General features: G+C 35.8%; 1 long non-coding RNA gene across 1 annotated transcript in view; it reads right to left on the bottom strand.

The window, feature by feature from the left end:
- LOC116419697 overlaps window positions 1-3,665 on the bottom strand; it is a 52,712-nt gene extending 49,047 nt beyond the window's left edge. Inside the window, exon 1 of the long non-coding RNA XR_004229989.1 lies at window positions 2,040-3,665. This is a non-coding gene — a long non-coding RNA (uncharacterized LOC116419697). The remainder of the gene's footprint in view (window positions 1-2,039) is intronic.
- Between the last annotated feature and the right edge of the window lie 14,774 nt (window positions 3,666-18,439).

Below are 18,439 nucleotides of genomic sequence, written 5' to 3'. Positions count from 1 at the left end.
CTTTTAGAAGAAGAGAGTGTTCTCTCTAAAAGGAAGGTCCATGATGGTATAGCATGGGGAACATATCCAGAAATGACTGACATGAAACAAAAATTAAAATGTATTAAAACAAAGCAAAATTTGTTTGACAGAAGCAATTTTCAGTCAAAGCAAAATTCCTGTGTTGAATTTTGGTAACAGGAAGAGGTAAAGGAGAATTCAGTTCAGTTTCTATAATGACACTTAAATTGTTGTGCCACAGTTCCCTTTTAATGTCCTGACCTAGTTTCCCCATTGTCTTATTTAGTTACTCTGCCTCAGGTTATAACCTTTCCCTCTTAATGTTTGATGAGATAAAGGTCTACCTCAGTTGCTCCACCCCAAAACTCCAGGCTATAATCATTCCCTCTTACATGGTTGATGAGATAAAGGTTTTAGATCTTTAGGTTATAATCATTCCTTCTCTTTTTGACAGGATAAAGGTTTATCCATTTTAGATGTCATTAGAATATCAGTAACCTCTCCAGTACCTCCCTCCATTGTGTCATCCTCCCATTAGGATGTGGCCTCCCCCCATTAGGTTATCCCCATCCAGGTACCTCCCCCATTATGCCATTGTTCTTGTTATCCTATTAAAAAATCTTGCTTTCTGATACTTAGGGTTGGATTCTTTGAGATGATAGTCTCATCCAGCCCTGGGACCAGGATCCATTTGGTCCCTGTATATCTCTCCATTTAATAAACTATTAAATTGGTCTCTAACCTCTGTCTCGCTCAGTTTCTCCAGCATTACAAAGTGGCTTAACAAAAGGGAGAACACTAAGAAGCAATGGCATTCCAAAGGGATCCAAGAGAATGAGACAGGAAAAAATTACTTTGGTTACTCTAGTTTGTCGACTAGTTATTTATTGCATGAAAAGATTGTCTAACTAACATGGTACACTATGACATTAGACACATTCATTGTTATATGGGTCGACTGTATAGCTAAAATTCCGTCATTCTGCAAAAACTGAGTATTTTTAATCCGTTTCCTTGAATTACAAAAACAAGTATAGTTGTTAAATCTGAGTTCTAGTTGGGTTCTCACTCTCATCTAATGTTGATTACATTACTTTACTACTCTTGGCTTCAGTTTCTTCATCTATAAATGAAATTAGCTTAAATACATTCCCACTGAAAATTCTAGAAATATGAAATTTCCTTCAAACATCTGTGATTTCACTGGTATGAATGTGAGTTGGATTTAGTAGAGGAAATAAAACCATAACAATTTTATATTCTTAATCATTTTTCTAGTCTTAATATCCCTTCCTGCTCTAAAATCGTAGGGTTCTAAACTTACTTTACATACAAGTCTTTCTTTTTTACCCAAACCAAGGAGGAGATAGTGTCATGGCTAATTCAAAAGTACAGACATCATCAGAATTCTTTCAAATTTGCCTTTCAAATGCTTGACATATTCTGCAGCTTGTAATCAAAAAATCAGTTTGTATTCTGCAAGTACATAATTTATAAAAAGATTACAATGTTCTGAATATATTGGACATTAAATGTTAGAATGCCAGTTTGAAATAAAAACATGCTGTTAATAAGCACATGAAGTGAGCCCAAAGTAAATTTTTCTTTACACATTTTAATTTATGTCAAATACCTGAAGAGTAAAAATTAATTTTTAGTTCATTTCAATTATATAACCACAACAGATTTTTGAAGAATTATTAATGCTCTCTATTAGAAATGTGCCACCAATATTACTTCAGTCTCATGGCTAAAGGAAAACAGTAAAGGTTAAATCAATTGCACCAAACAGAGATAATTAAAACAAAGCTGGGAATATATAAAAGCATTTAAATCAGAGGACATTTCTACATATCATAAATTTATATTGAGAAAATAAATATATACAGATTTTCTTCACGGAAAATATAGCATTCCTCTGGTGTTTTAATAATAAATCCAAAAGAAGTATGTGTGTTAAAGCAATTGTTGTATCCTCTTACAAAGTAGTTTTCTTTAGTTCTTTCTACTCTATAGTAACAGAAAGTGTAGACACTTACTTAGGATATTATTCAGATCTTTAGATTCTGTTTATGAGAAAAATGCAATTAGAAAAAAGATTGATGATAAAAGTTCAGCTCTTCCTATAACACCTATTACCTAGAACAGAAAGGAAGGTAAAATAGAAAATTAGTTAATAAGCCATACTTCAAATACTTGATTTAAAAAAAAAAAAAATTAGAATGGCATAAATGGTATTAACATTCTTTGAGTGCCCTCTTGTGGCAAGTGTACATAACTTCTACTTGTTCAAATTATTCCAGTCTAAAATACATATTTTAAGGTTAAATACATCTTTAAGATGTAGCTACCAAGCTGGGGACCAAATTCCTTACTTTTTTGAATACTTTAACACACACAGAAATCTTTCCTGGAACACAAGCTAACTAACAAAGCAACCAAACCTAAAGCTAGCAAAAATAAAAAAAAAGTTTTATTGTGTATTATTCTATTCACAGATATGTTTTGCACTTAAGAAAATCTAACATGAAAATTTGAATTAAAAAATTGTTAACAATCATTATCCAAAATGAGAAAGGATTCTTTCCTTTTTTAAAAAAAAATAAATTTAGGGTTCCTTTCAATGAACAGCTCTACTCCATTCCAGTATAACTTTTACATAACTTTTTAGAAACACATCTTGATTCAAATGAGACACAATAGTGTAAATTAAATCTTTGAAATACTAATCGTTTCTTCCATTACTCTAGCTATAAAGACAAATAAATAATCTTACTGCATTAGAATATTATTTTAGCCATTACTACCTCACTTTCCAGAAGCCAATTTCCTTTAAATCCTCTCAATGAATGAAGAGATTTGAGAAGAAGTACCAAAGACCTCTCAGCAATCAATTGAAGAGTGATCTTATTCACTATTGTCTCAAGAGTTTGTCTGTGGGAGTTTCCTAAGGCCAAAAGCTATCTAAGGAATAATCAAAATCAGACAGATTGGGTGTGCTGTTTCCTAAGGCAGATTCCAAGCCAGAAGACCTAGGACCATTGACCATTTAGAACCGAAGCCCCAAGGTCAGGGGATCCCCAAATCACATTTCATCATAATGATAAGTTTCCCAAAAAAAACATGCTTTGGAGTCAGCCTCAATTTTTCTTTAGATGGGTCCCAATGTTCCCCAGATTCCCAAAACTCTTTTCTGGGGACTATGAATTCTTTAAAAGGGTCTATCTCCCCATGGCTTGAGGAAATCTAGGGAAATCCAGTTTATACTTTAATATCTTTCCCCCTTCCCAGTGCAGCAGTCCACATGGGGAAGAGTATAAGATTTAGTAGGGAAGGTAGGAACCATTGCCATTTTGCTTTCAGGGGCCTTATCAAATCTTGGGTCTCAAATAGTTTACTGCCATTTCAAAGATTTTGGGTAGGCTAAAAGAAGAGTTTTTAAGGGGAAAGAAGAGTTTTCTCCCAAAAATGTGACCTAATTTACTGTGTGTTTAAATTTAAATGATATATGATGCATTTGGGAGTAAGATTTTAGAAATATCTGTGCATTAATATTATGGAATTGCTACTAGAAGTTTAAATCTGTATTTGGTTTGAAGTTAAAAATTGGTTATTCTCAGGAATCATTGGATTCTCTGAGAAATGATAAGACTGTTACAGGACTTCAAAATCTGCTGGAATTATTGGATTCCCTAACACATAAAAAGACTTTTGCAGGACTTCAAAAACTTAGGGGGAATCATTGGATTCCCTGACATGTGAAGCAATGGACAAAAGATTGGTTTTGGACTATCTCTTGGCTGCTGAAGAAGGTATATTGTGTGACTGTTGTTTACATACCCTACTTCTAGGACTTCTGGCAATCTTTTACAACACCATGTTGATTTATATTGTTTGCTATTCCGCTACTTGCATGTACAATTCATGTTTGTTATAACACATCAAGCCTGCACTGACTGAGGGGAGAGTCATCCCTAATAGCCTGAGCATTATTGCTATGTGCTTGTGTAATACCTCCCATGGTGATGGGTTTGTGTATAATAAGACCCTTCAGCCCAGAAACCCACTAGCAACCCCCACTTCTCTTTGGTGCTTTTCATCTCCCTTCCTGAGATGTCAAGAAGGATGTGATCATCTCCTTTTTAGTGCTTTCATCTCCCTTCCTGAGAAGTCAGGGAGGGTGTGATCACCTCCCCTTGGAGGCTCTGACCTCCCTGAGGAGTCAGGGATGGCATGACCAACTATGTTCTAAAACAAAAGAAAGCGGGAGATGTAATGGGCTGAGGCTTGAGTTGATGCACTTAGGTCCCAAGTACATGAGGCTAAATAGTAATTGGGCTATACTCTATTAATATACATGATTGGATAAAGAATGGCCCCGCCCACTCTCTGTGCAAGTCCTGATGTGTTGTATAGGAATTGATGATTTTGGTGGGTGGAGGCAGGGAGACAGGAAGAGAGGCTGAGAGAAACTGCTGGCTGGGTTCGGTTCTGGTGACTGCTGGTCTCATGGCTTTTGGTCTGGCTAGCTTCTTGACTTAGCTGCTGCCATTGCTATTGCTGATTCCCTTCTACCTCCGATCTTTCTTCATCTCTGCTAAGAATAAAGATTGACGATTTTCCCCTAACCTGAATTCCTGACTCCAGCTGATTTTAAAATACGTGGTCATCACAGGTTATTAAAACAAAGTTCTCTGGTAACTTACCTAAAGAGATCACATGTTTGTATCTCTTTATTAGATGAAATACATTGCTTTCCAAAATGTATATTGGGTAATTTGTAAGAAAAAATATGAGCTATGCTTTAAAGTTTTGTCATCTCTTCTAGACATATGTATAAGTTTTACAAAATTTGGCCCAAAGTTATTTAGATAATACCTATATTGTAAATCTTAAAAGTTGTTTTTTTTAAGTAGTTTTAAAAACAAGGGACAAGAAAGACTGTTAGTTTGAATGCAACATTGTTAGAATCTCACAAGCTAAAGTATTGATTTTTTAAAATAACTTTTTTTCAATTGGTATGTTAAAATTGGAAATTTGACTGTAAATTACATGACATTCCTATCCATTTTTGTGATAGGCTATGTTATATCTATTTGGCTATCACTAATGAAAATTGTGAAATTGCTAATTAAGTTATTTGGTGTTGCAATGATATCAAAACCTAAAGTTGTTAAGTATTATTGATGTGAATTATGATATTAGGCAGAGAGAGAAATGGGATGTTTGACAGAGAGAAAGGAGGGATGTAGGGATGTTGGACAGAGAGAGAGAGACATGGATAGGATGTTGAACAGAGACAGATAGACACATGATGGAACAGAGAGGAATAGCATGTTGGGTTGGCAACAAAGGATGTGGGTTATGTAGACACCAGATGATGATGGGCCTCAAAAGTTGGAATTTGGTAATATGAATTCAGTGGCCATTCTCTTTGACAAAAGGTACATTTATTTAGGAAAGAGGCTACAGACAAAATGAAGGGTACAATAGACACCAGGAATAGACTACCTCCTTAAAGGGTAGGAGCATGGAGCTAAACTGATCTCTATCACTGCCTTTTCACTACCTGCCTCTGGGATTCTAAGGTGGAGTTGTACTGGCAGGGGAGGTGGACTCAACCCTGTCTGTGAACCTTACTAGGTTTGGGAAAAGCTTGGTTCTGGGTGTAAAATTCCAGTCTCTTCACCTTTAAGTTTTTGATTGGGATTTTTGGTAGTTAATCTGAAATTTAGGATTGAAAACTATATACTAGTTATTTTCATGATCTGCTGGTCTAGGAAGGTAAGGCTTAGTCTGCCCTTCCCCCACTGGATATGGTTCTCTGTAAAATCCAGACTAGCTCTTTGGAGGACCTCATGATCAGCCCAAGTGTGTGGTCTTAATGGAGGAGTGAAGGAGGCAGGAGGGCCACTCAAAGATGGAGTCTGGAATCTGGCATCTATCTTCAAGCTGTGACTTCAGAGTCCTCAGACTAAAGTCCTGAAAGATTGGTTTTGATGCAATTGTAATCAGGCCCCTGCTTTTTCCTCTTATAGCAAATTTCTATAATCAGAGCAAGTAGTCAGTAGAAAGCATAAGGACAATTCAAGTATGTAATATCTTGCTCTTTTTCAATCTGAAAATATATAATCATTATATCATATAATTAGGCAAATGGATAATTTGGTTTAGTCATCTCTCAGTTGCTAGATGTACATGTCTATATGAAATAAGGTTTCTTGTTTAAATTATGTAAATTAGATACGATTGATACAACTATCTGTAGGACTTGTTATTTTATTAATTATTGAAACTAAAGCTGAAATATCTTTCATATGATTTAGAGAAGATATTGTAGTGTACTCAAGTTTACTAAGAGGGATGTAACTTATGGAATATTTTCTTAGATCAATGGGAAAGTCATTTTTATTTAAGTTTCTTACTAATGTGGGAATAACATGTTTGTATAATGTTGTACAGTGTGTATTGTATAGGTTTTGACTCTCCTTCTCTGATCCTTACTACAAAGGAAACAAGAAAATCAGGACAATCTTAGGAAACACTGAGAACAGAGATTATGCAATGATGTGTTTGTCTGCCCTGATCAGTGCTGGGTGTTACACTTTAGGAAGATTATTGATAAGATAAAGAACAAATCTTGAGGAGGCTGTTCAGAACAATTCAATTCATACCATATTAGAATAAATTTACTTAGCTTGTAGAAGATAAAAAGTGGTGGCAGGTAGCAGGTGGATGGTTGGGAAATCTGTCTTCAAGCAATTGCAGAGATCTCCTATGGAGGAAGAAATTGACTTATTCTGCTTAGCTCCATAGAACAGAACTAGGAATAATGAAGGGGAAAGTATAAGGAAGCGGAATTATAAAGAGGCAAATTTAGAATGAGGTAAGGAAAAATTCCTAACAATTAGAGCTATTAAAAGTAGATTAAACTGTGTCTAATTGATAGATGTCTTTTACAATGAATATCTTAAAGCAAAACCACTTTCCTATTTTGGAAGGGAGTTTCTTGTTTAAATATAGGTTAAACTATGACCACTGAGGTCCATTCTTACTCTTAAAATACTGTCATACCTGGGTGGCCCCAATATTTCCCCTCTCTGAGCCTCAGTTTCATCATTTGAGATATGTCAAAAAACAATATAAAATTAATAGTGCTTTTAAATGCATTTTTACTTCATTAATCTCAAGTACAAATGTATATATCCATCTACAATTGAAAAAAAGCTAAGTATGCAATGCAAAAATCATTCAGATGATATGAGGTACAGTTTAACATTTATGGATTAACAGACCTTTTTCACCATAGGTTGGGACCCACTGATTAGATGACTTTTAAAAACTTATGACCTCCAGTGTCTAAACAGAAACATTTCATCATGGTCAATGGGAGCTACATGGAATCTCAAAGAAAAAAACAATCACGGCTATACATTTTTAACTAAATACCTGTCATTTCCTCAGATTTTCAAAATCACTTCCAGAAACTGATTATTTTAATTCTCCAGTCCTAAGTTTTATCATTTTAACGAATGCTCCAGAAGTTCAAATACATATACATTTTTATCATAGCCTAAGACTGATGTTAAATAGTTTTAATTTGCTCATTTCTTCTTAAATTTCAAATTAACCTTTGTTTTTGAAATGCCATTAATTTCTCTTAGATTTCTAATAAGCTAACATTTATATGGTGTTTTAAGGTTGGAAAAAACTCTGGAAATATTATCTCATTTGAGTCTCACAATAACTCTAAGAGGTATTATCCCCATTTTACAGATGAGGAAACCGAAATTGAGAGATTAAATGACTTGTCCAGAACCAGTGAGCAGGATTTGAGCTCAGGTCTGCCTGACTCCACATCTAGCATTCATTTTTTTTTTTTTTTATTATTATTATAGCTTTTTATTTACAAGATATATGCATGGGAATTTTTCAGCATTGACAATTACAAAACCTTTTGTTCCAATTTTTCCCTTCTTTCCCCCCACCCCCTTCCCCAGATTGCAGGTTGACCAATACATATTAAATATGTTAAAGTATAAGTTTAATACAATATATGTATACATGTCCATAGAGTTATTTTGCTGTACAAAAAGAATCAGACTTTGAAATAGTGTACAATTAACCTGTGAAGGAAATCAAAAATGCAGGCAGACAAAAATAGAGGGATTGGGAATTCTATGTAGTGGTTCATAGTCATCTCCCAGAGTTCTTTCACTGGGTGTAGCTGGTTCAATTCATAACTGCTCTATTGGAACTGATTTGGTTCATCTCATTGTTGAAGAGGGCCACGTCCATCAGAATTGTTTATCATACAGTACTGTTGTTGAAGTATGTAATAATCTCCTGAGCCTGCTCATTTCACTCAGTATCAGTTCATGTAAGTCTCTCCAGGTCTTTCTGAAATCATCCTGCTGTTCATTTCTTAATATTAATATACCACAATTTATTTATTCAGCCATTCTCCAATTGATGGGCATCCACTCACTACAAAGGGCTTCCACAAACATTCTTGCACATATAGGTCCCTTTCCCTTCTTTAAAATCTCTTTGGGATATAAGCCCAGTACTAACACTGATGGATCAAAGGGTATGCACAGTTCGATAACTTTTTGAGCATAGTTTCAAATTGCTCTCCAGAATGGCTGGATGTATTCACAACTCCACCAACATACCCTCCAACATTCCACATTATCTTTCCCTGTCATTCTAGCCAATCTGACAGATGTGTAGCGGTATCTCAGAGAAGTCTTAATTTGCATTTCTCTGATTAATAATGACTTGGAGCATTTTTTCATATGGCTAGAAATAGTTTCAATTTCTTTGTCTGAGAATTGTCTGTTCATATCCTTTGACCATTTATCAATTGGAGAATGGCTTGATTTCTTATAAATTAGAGTCAATTCTCTATATATTTTGGAAATGAGGCCTTTATCGGAACCTTTGACTGTAAAAATGTTTTCCCAGTTTATTGCTTCCCTTCTAATCTTGTCTGCATTAGTTTTGTTTGTATAAAAACTTTTCAATTTGATAGAATCATTTTTTTTTCTATTTTGTGATCAATAATGATCTCTAGTTCTTCTTTGGTCATAAATTCCTTCCTCTTCCACAGGTCTGAGAGGTAAACTACCCTATGTTCTTCTAATTTATTTATAATCTCATTCTTTATACCTTGGTCATGAATCCATTTTGACCTTATCTTGGTGTACAGTGTTAAGTGTGGGTCAATGCCTAGTTTCTGCCCCACACTAATTTCCAATTTTCCCAGCAGTTTTTGTCAAACAGTAAGTTCTTATTCCAAAAGCTGGGGTCTTTGGATTTGTCAAACCCTAGATTATTAAAGTTATTGACTGTTTTGTCCTTTGAATCTAATCTATTCCACTGATCAACTAGTCTATTTCTTAGCTAATACCAAATGGTTTTGGTAACTGCTGCTTTATAATATAATTTTAGATCTGGTACAGCTAGGCCACCTTCATTTGATTTTTTTTTTTTCATTAGTTCCCTTGAAATTTTTGTTTTTCCATATGAACTTTGTTGTTATTTTTTCTAGGTCATTAAAACAGTTTTTTGGGAGTCTGATTGATATAGTGCTAAATAAATAGACTCGTTTAGGTAGTATTGTCATCTTTATTATATTTGCTGGCCCTATCGAAGAGCATTTAATATTTTTCTAATTGGTTAGATTTGACTTTATTTGTGTGGAAAGTATTTGTAGTTCTGCTCATATAGTTCCTGATTTTCCCTTGGCAGATAGATTCCTAAATGTTTTATACTATTGGTAGTTACTTCAAATGGAACTTCTCTTTGTAACTCTATTGGATTTTGTTAGTGATATATAAGAATGCCGATGACTTATGTGGGTTTATTTTATATCCTGCAACTTTGCTAAAGGTGTGGATTATTTCTAATAGCTTTTTAGTAGAATCTCTGGGGTTCTCTAAATATGTCATCATACCATCAGCAAAGAGTGATAATTTGATTTCCTCATTACTTACTCTAATTCCTTAAATCTCTTTCTCAACTCTTATTGCCAAAGTTAGCATTTCTAATACAATATTGAACAGTAATGGTAATAGAGGACAATCTTGTTTCACTTCTGATCATATTGGGAATGGCTCCAGTTTATTCCCATTACATATGATAGCATTCATTTTTTAATGCTACCTGCCTCTAAATAGTATGAATTCTATTTGTGAGATATTTGAGGCAAAGATTTAGATTTTATCTTTGCACCCTCTACACTTATCCATAGTCATCAGAGGCAACTTGAACTTTCCAGTTTTGAGAAACAACTTTCAAACACAAAGGCTGATGATTTGGTAAAATGATTTGTGATTAGTATAATCATCCAAAACATTCAAAGCACACAATTTTTGAGAAATCAACCAATTCATCTGCACACTTGTGATTTCTAGGCATGACAAAGTTTCTACTGACCTCAAAGTAGAGAGTTCTTGGATTTAATCAACATAACTTCATAATTGTGATGCATAATAATCTTTCCTAATAATGCATCTGCAATTAAATTTGTTAGCAAAAGTATTATGCTTTTCATTATTGTAATTTTCAACGAATATGATATAAGGAGCATTAATCAACATTTTTCCAGAATTGAGTAGTGTTGTTGATAAATATAGAGGTGGCACAAGGTGTGGAGTGTTGAACAATGAAGAAGACCTGAGTTTAAATTCAGCCTCAAATAGTCTCTAACTATGTGAATGGATTAAAAGAAATTTACAAATGCAAAGTACTTTAAGACCTGTATAAATGCTTATTGGTTTCCTGCAAACAAAGCTGACAGACATCTATGAATTGTATTTTTCTTCCCAATTACTATTAACAATCCTTATAAAATAATCTTTCAATTATTTGAAGAATTATAAGACAAGAAGAAATAAATACAGTACTATTTCCTGTTACTTTAAAGTAATTTTCAAGAGATAAATGTGTGGCAAAACTGTGACTTCATTAATATAATTATTTCATTGAATAAAAAATAGGTCACCCTCTATGCCTAGATCATTTTTTTATGAGTTACTTTTACTAAATAACAAATCATCACCTTACACTTATTTATTTATTAGCTATTTTTTAAAAATACTGCCTCATTTTTATTTTATCTTGCTCAGGGATAACAGCCATTTTAGTATAAAATATTATAGCAACAACCTTTTTCCACTTAAAAGTTGTAGGCAAACAAAAATCAGAAAAAAAAAAACCACAACTTATCTTGAAGTCTATTCATTCACTGTAGCTTTTGCTTTTAATAGAGAAAGCACATAGCATTACAAAATCAAGACAAGATCCTTATTCTCTCAAACATTTGCAGAACTACAAAGTCTGCTCTGTGTGGGGAGAACGAAACAAGAACAAGAATTCAAGTCCATGAGAGACATTGAGAGAGGTGTTGAATTTAAAAATGGTTTCAAGGTTGGTACTATTTTGCCTAGAAGAAAATTGTTGTGCCACAGTTCTCTTCTAATTATCCTGACTCCGTTTCCCTAATTGTCCTGAGTTTCCCTAATTGATTCTGCCTCAGTTTCCCTAAATTGTTCTGCCTGAGTTTACTTAACTGTTCTCCCTCAATCCCCTTAGTTGCAAACACCTCCTCTGGTTCATTAAGACTGAGGAACACTTGCTGTAAGGTTATAAATTGTCAATGTGAGACTTAAGATAAGGGGGAGTTCAGATTTCCTGGCTCCTAACTCCTTCTGTCATCAAGAATTTATGGTCCTACCCCCTATGCTGTCGTTGTTCTTCTTTATCCCAATTTACCAGAATATCCGGTGTCTCCCACCACTCTGTCAGAACCAGATTGATAGTCCATTCCCACTCTCAATGTTTTGACTCCGCCCCTACCTTGATCTACCCCTGTAGCTGAGCTATGTGTGTATATATGTCATTAAGAACTCACATTCACTACTGGATACTTTCAGACAAGAGTCCTGTTCAGTCAATCAATTAAACTTTTTAATAAATACAATATTAAAACTCTCTAATCTCTATCTTGCCTCAATTTCTCCGGTGTTATGGGCCAGAACTTGAAACAAGGTGCTAAGTCACTGAAATGATAGAAACAATGCTATGTACTTGGTTCCCACCTTTACAATTCACACCTTTGGGAGAGTTCACACATTAGCTCACACATTAGAGTTCATATCTCTCACACCTTTAGAGTTCACACCTTTAAGAGACCATATATAAGGAGCTCCCACAAGCCAACTAGAGACTTCAGAAGATTCACAACTCAGGATTCAGTGGAGGAGATTCACAAGTTACAGCTCGCACAATCCTACTCTCGGAGGAGGAGTCAATTCATTCTATATATCACCTTTGTGCTGGCTGGAGACTTTGGATTCAGAAAGAGCAAGAGACTGAAGCTGTCAGAAGCAAAAGACTAGTGGCTAGAACTCTTGGAACCAAGGAGAGAGGATAGGCTCTAAGAAAATTAACCGGGCTGTTTTGGAAGAGACAATAAAGGATTGGACTTTAACAGCTGGCTGCATTTGAGGTGATCATTACACTGAACTGAAACTAAGGCTGCCCTCAGAAGCTCCCCAAGAAACCTGCTCCGAGAGAATGATCATAATTTAGAGAAGAGAACATTACACTCTGGCATTACAAAATGAACTTCCTTACCTTCTCCCGTCTCCACAGAAGTCCAATCAATCAATGATCTTCTCCATCCACTCATCATAACATCTAGCAGAGCAGCTAGTGAGATACAGTTTAGCTAAGGCTCCAAGTATCAACAACTTGGGCCAAACAGGTTTTTACTTGCCAATATAGTTTGTGCAAGTTTCCACATTGGGCTTGAAAACTTGAATTCTCAATTAGAGAATTATAGAATGGTTAGACTAGAATTTAGTGCCTTAGATCCTTTAGGAAGCCAATATTCATTTTTCTCAGTGTTGCTCTTCACAAGGCATAAGACAATTTAACAGTTAGTAGAATTTTCTGATTTTTAGTCTCTCTGCCTCTGCCTGACTTTTTCATTTTCAATTTTTGTCTTTTCTCTCCCCATGTAAACTATTCCCTTTGGTCCCAGTTCATACCTCCTGCAGTAGTTATAATCACCCTATAACAATACTTAGCATTTATATAGGTCTTAAAGTACTTTACATATGTAAATCATATAATCCATTCACACATTTAGAGAATATTTGAGCCTGGATTTAAATCTCTGCAATTATCAACAACACTACTCAGTATTCCTGAAATTATTGATTGATGCTTCTTATATCCTATTAGTTGAAAATCATAATAATGAAAGCATTTGCTTCTGTTTTTTGTTTGCAGATGATTATGCACTCATTGTAGTTTGTGAAGCTGAGATGCAACAAAATATGGATTGATTCTCTGCTGCTTCTACATAACAACACTTAGAAAATTCAGGTGCTCCATGAGTTAACACCAAACCATCCATATGTGGAATCACTGTTCCAGCAAATGGAGAAGTTTTTTATGCTGTGAATAAGTATACTTTACAGTATACTTTCAGAAATGTACACATTATGAGTTTGACACACTTTGTCAGAGCTAGCTCAGTATTTGGGAGGCTTTGAAGTAAAGCACTGGAGAGGAGAGGTATTAGACTACAGAGCAGTTGTGCTAACCTCATTGTTGTATGCCTATGAAACTTGGGACAGTATACCAGACCATAATAGAAAACGGAATCACTTCCACTTGAATTCTGAGGAGATTCTGAAGATCACATCTAGTGGGATAAGATACAGTACTGAGGTTCTTCCTCTAATTAAACTTCAAACTCTGTTGCAGAGAGCGCAACTCTATTGGGCTGATCACATTGTTCCAAATGCCTTATGTATGCTTGCCAAAAAGACTACTTTATGGAGAACTCACACAGGGCAAACACTCACAAGGTGTTCAGAAAAAGCAATACAGAGACACTCTCAAGGTTTCTCTTTAGAACTGATAGTTTGACATGGGAGATACTGACTGAGACTGGCCACTATGGTGTGCCCTCATCAGAGAAAAGTGCTATTCTCCATGAGCAAAGCAGAATTAAATTAGCTTAGAAGAAGGAGATGTGAAAATCTAGAGAAGCTATCCCAAATGTTCAAAGGGACTAATTGTATCCAATCTCGTCAGAGCATTCCAAGCTCATATTGGTCAGATCAACCACAGCGGAACACATTAATATGTCACTAACATAGTAATGTCATTGTAGCCCTCTTCAAAAGTGAAGGACAACAACTATCACCTCTTACAATATTTTCAAGGTCAGTGCTAAAGGGGAAAAAATACACAACAAAGTCAAAGGAAATCTAGAGATTCTGGAAGAAATCTAGCTAGTTGAGCCTGTTAGACTCTCCATATACAAAGCCTCCCCTCTTCCCCCACCAAATTTACAAAAGTTTTCTTTGGAGAATTCCTCCAATAATTATCATTACTGTTATCATAAGTAATATTTATAAAGTACTTACTACATGCCAGATCCTATACTAAGTACTTTGTGAATGTCATCTCATTTGATCCTCATAACAATGCTGGGAAGTGGATACTATTATTATCCCAATTTTACAGAAGAGTAAACTTAGGCTAACAGAAGGTAACTAACTTGTTCAGGCTCATATAGCTAGCAAGTATCTGAGCCTGGATTTGGAATAAGGTCTTTTTGACTCCCTGTCTTGCAATCAATTCACTGTGCCCCCTAGTTACCCTACAAATGCAAAGAACTCCAAAATTATGCTAAAGTCCCCACTTTGCAGCAATGGCTAGTTACATGCCCCTTGGTAGAAGCCACAAAGAACCTCAACCTCTCCTAATTTTTGTCCTTCACCTGCCTTCACCCTTTCCCCAAGGTTTAATTTTGGGAGCTGCTTGACATTCAAATGGCAGAGGAAAAGTATGAAAGTGGAAGGTAGTAGAATATTCTTTGGCTCCTCTCCCTCCCTTCTACCCATCCTCATCCTGCTTCACAGGGAAAATAGCTATTTACAATAGTCTTACTTTGGGGAATCTAAAGTTTCCCCAAAGAAGAAAAAGGTAAAAATGCTATCCCATGCACAAGATAATAGGAAAGTTTATTTTCTTCCCAGTTAAAAAGCAATGATGAGTATAAAGGAATTATAGTGTACATTAAGAGAATAACTTAAATAGGATTTGTAAATTCAACTTGTAGCCAAGTTGTAACTTGTAGTTATCTTCCAGGAGGCTTAAAACAAGTCTTAACACATAATTCAGTTTGACAATTCTAATAAACAATTTCACATTTTTCAAGAACAAGGTTCAAACAAGGTGTGTGTGGATGTGTGTGCGCCTGCACACGTGCGTGTGTGTGTGTGTGTGTGTGTTTCAAAGGGAGGTCTTCTTCAGTGGCCTCTCTTTCTCAAGTGCCAATTTTTCCTCTTGTTTCAGCCTGTTGCTACTACTACAATTGACCACTTCAGTAAATACTTCAATCCAGCTTGAGTGACCTTCCAAAGTTAATGACTTTCCTGAAACTCACAAAGTTATCTGGACTCATTCATCTTGATGTTTTGAATCAGTCATCTATTGATTTTGGAAAAGATAACTCTTCCGCCATTTCCTTACTCTACTTTTCCTTGAAGCTTTTTGAAGAGTCCTTATGAATAGAAGCCACAAAAGAAAAGGAATATGGAGGGGGCAAGGAAGAGGGAAGTAGGAGTTTGAACCTCCCCATTGGTTCTTTAGTCAGAATTGTGGGTATGTAGATAACTCTTGATTAGTACTAATAATGACTTCCTTGAAGTTGTCTCACATATTCAGAGTATTTGAAGTTACACTTAGCAAAATATGCCCATTGGTTCTAGCCCAATTAAGTCATGCAGTGCACATCCAACTAATGTATATGACCAATTCACAAGATTCAATATTTTCATTAATTAGAATTAAAGTAAGTTCTGACTTGAGAAGCAATGGGAAGACAACACATATAGACTCAATCAGATATAGACATAATCTATAACTTCTCAAAAATAGCTGGAGAAAAGAGCACACGAATACAGATGTTTCTTATAAGTAGGAAAACCAAGGAGAAACTTCAAAAGAATGACTTTATTAAATTCTATATCCAAATAACTGGGTTCAAATCTAGCTACTGTCATTTATTAGCTGTGTCCCCAGCCTTGAAAGTGAGAAAAATGTATTTAAAATGCCTATCTGCTATAAAATTATGTAAAAAATTGAAATAAAGTGTGTAAAGGTTGTATGAGCTATAAGATAATAGGTATGTGGGAGCTATTAGTATCACCAATAAGAAATATATAAAAAAATTGTCCATTTTCATGTACTCAATTTTCATCATGAAAATCAATTAAAAAATCATGAAAATGGTTTTTTTTAACTTCCACAGATTTCATACTAAATTTTAGTCAAATATCTGTAAGTCTTAAGATGTTAATAAATGATTTGCCTTGGAGTATTAATAAACTAAATTTACTTATTTATTCTTCATATACTTTGGAACTTTTCTCCAATAAGAAGTATATCTATTTTCAAATCATTGTATAATTTGTGACAAATTTTCTTTCTACAATTTAGACAAAGGATAATATGTATATAATAATGGAGTCTATAACTTGTTCAAAGGGATTTCTAAGTAGCCAAACCATTGTCCAAATGTATTCAGAGTAATAAATGATAGAAAATGTTATAGAACATCATATGCAATTTTGAGACAGCATTGAAGTTTTACAGCATATCATCGGTTATGACACATGTAATGGGAAGGGTATATCTCTTGAAGAGATATTGACAAGGCATGTCACAAGTATAACCAACAACATACTGAAGACTGGATTTACACACTGGATCACAAATAGTCCCTGCTAACACCAAAAGACCTACAGGATGAACTGATATTTTGGTTGTTTGGAAAGAAGGCAGAAAGGGAAAAAGCATGGGAGGGGAAGGGAAAAAGGGGGAATAGAAGGAAAAGGAGGAGGAGAAGAAAGAGGAGGGGCAAAGGGGAAAAGAAAAGGGGAGGAGGAAGAGGGAAAGGAAAAAGAAAGAGGGAAGGGGAGAGAGGACAAGGGATAAAAGGAAAGGGGTAGAGACATGGATGGAGGAAGGGAGAAGAGAAGGAGGAGGGCAAGCAGAAGCAGCAAATTGTCAGTCAGGGTGGGTATGCATCATTTCTATATTCTCAAATTCAGTGATCCTAGAGCTGAAAGAACAAATCAAAGTGAGCTAGTGGTGCAGAGGATACATTTCGCCTCAGGAATAGAACATGGGGAGGGGGGGATAAAGAAGCAGGGGTGAAAGGCCAAGGCCAATTAGATAATAACCTGTGCTGTTTCTCTTTGCAGAAATTTCCATACGGTTTGGGGGTTGAACTGATGTCAGTAAAACAAACTACTTCTGTTTTCTACTCTATATTATATGTGACTTAAAAACAAAGCAGATTTTGATGATCTCTTCTAAAGGAAACTTGCAACAATGATATAAATTAATATAGAGAATCAAAGTATCTGCGTGGGGATATTTGAAAATAGTCATCATAGCTTCCCTTAGTCTTCTCTGCCTTATCTTTTGTCTCTGAATTCATCAATTTCCCTCCTAGAATGTGGCATCCTTAAATAACACAATTCTCTGGACAGGATCTCACCAGCCCAGAGTTGAATGAGACCATTATCCCTCTATAGTCTTAGAATATGTTTAAATCTTTCAACTGAAAGTGATATTTTTTTTTTCCCCATTGAACTGCTGGAATCTCTCCTCCTTTTTGCCCTCTCCATTAATAACACCACCAATAGGGCATTTTAAATTCTGCAGAATGTAGATTGAGACCAGCTCTCCCCTCCCTAGCTAGGCTTTTTATTCCATAAAAATCTTTCTCCTCCTTTCCTGAAGGCAGTTAAAGGGAAAGGAAGAATCAGAACAGTACCCTAGACTGTCTTCGTCCCGGGCTGGAAGTGAAGGGGGAGTTTGGGGTGGGGGGGGGGGGGGCGGGAAGTCGTCAGGGTCCCCGGATCCTCGTTTTCAGTCTGGGAGCCTTCGGCTTCACAGAATTATTGAGGACTGCCAGAGACTTGGGAAATTATCTAGTAGAATGTCTTCATTTTAGACAAGAAGAAACCGAGGCTCGGAAGGAAGTGCTTTGCCCAGCTTCACAAAGGTAAGCACAAGCACGGGATCGGATCTCGACATTCGAATCCAAGACCCGGAGCTCAACCCTCCCCCGCGAGCTGGAGTTTTGTACTCTTGGCTCCGAGAGCTAGCGGACTGACACTGTTCCTGTGCACTCACCTACGCATGATTTTTCGCTTTATCACAGCCTCGCGACCCAGGGACCTGACAAACGCACTCGCAGTTCAGTTCCCCACTTGCCAATGCCAGGCTTGCAGGCGCCTCTAGGACTGAATTCGTTATAACTGCTGAGGGCTCACAGGATTCTAAACCTCCGGCCTCCGGTTTTTGACAGTTCCCTTTTTAATGTCGAGAAAGCTGA

This window comes from Sarcophilus harrisii, chromosome 5, assembly GCF_902635505.1.
Source record: "Sarcophilus harrisii chromosome 5, mSarHar1.11, whole genome shotgun sequence".
NCBI classification, from domain to species: Eukaryota; Metazoa; Chordata; class Mammalia; order Dasyuromorphia; family Dasyuridae; genus Sarcophilus; species Sarcophilus harrisii.
Note: the sequence above shows the minus strand (reverse complement) of the source record. Positions and strands in the feature narration are given on the sequence as shown.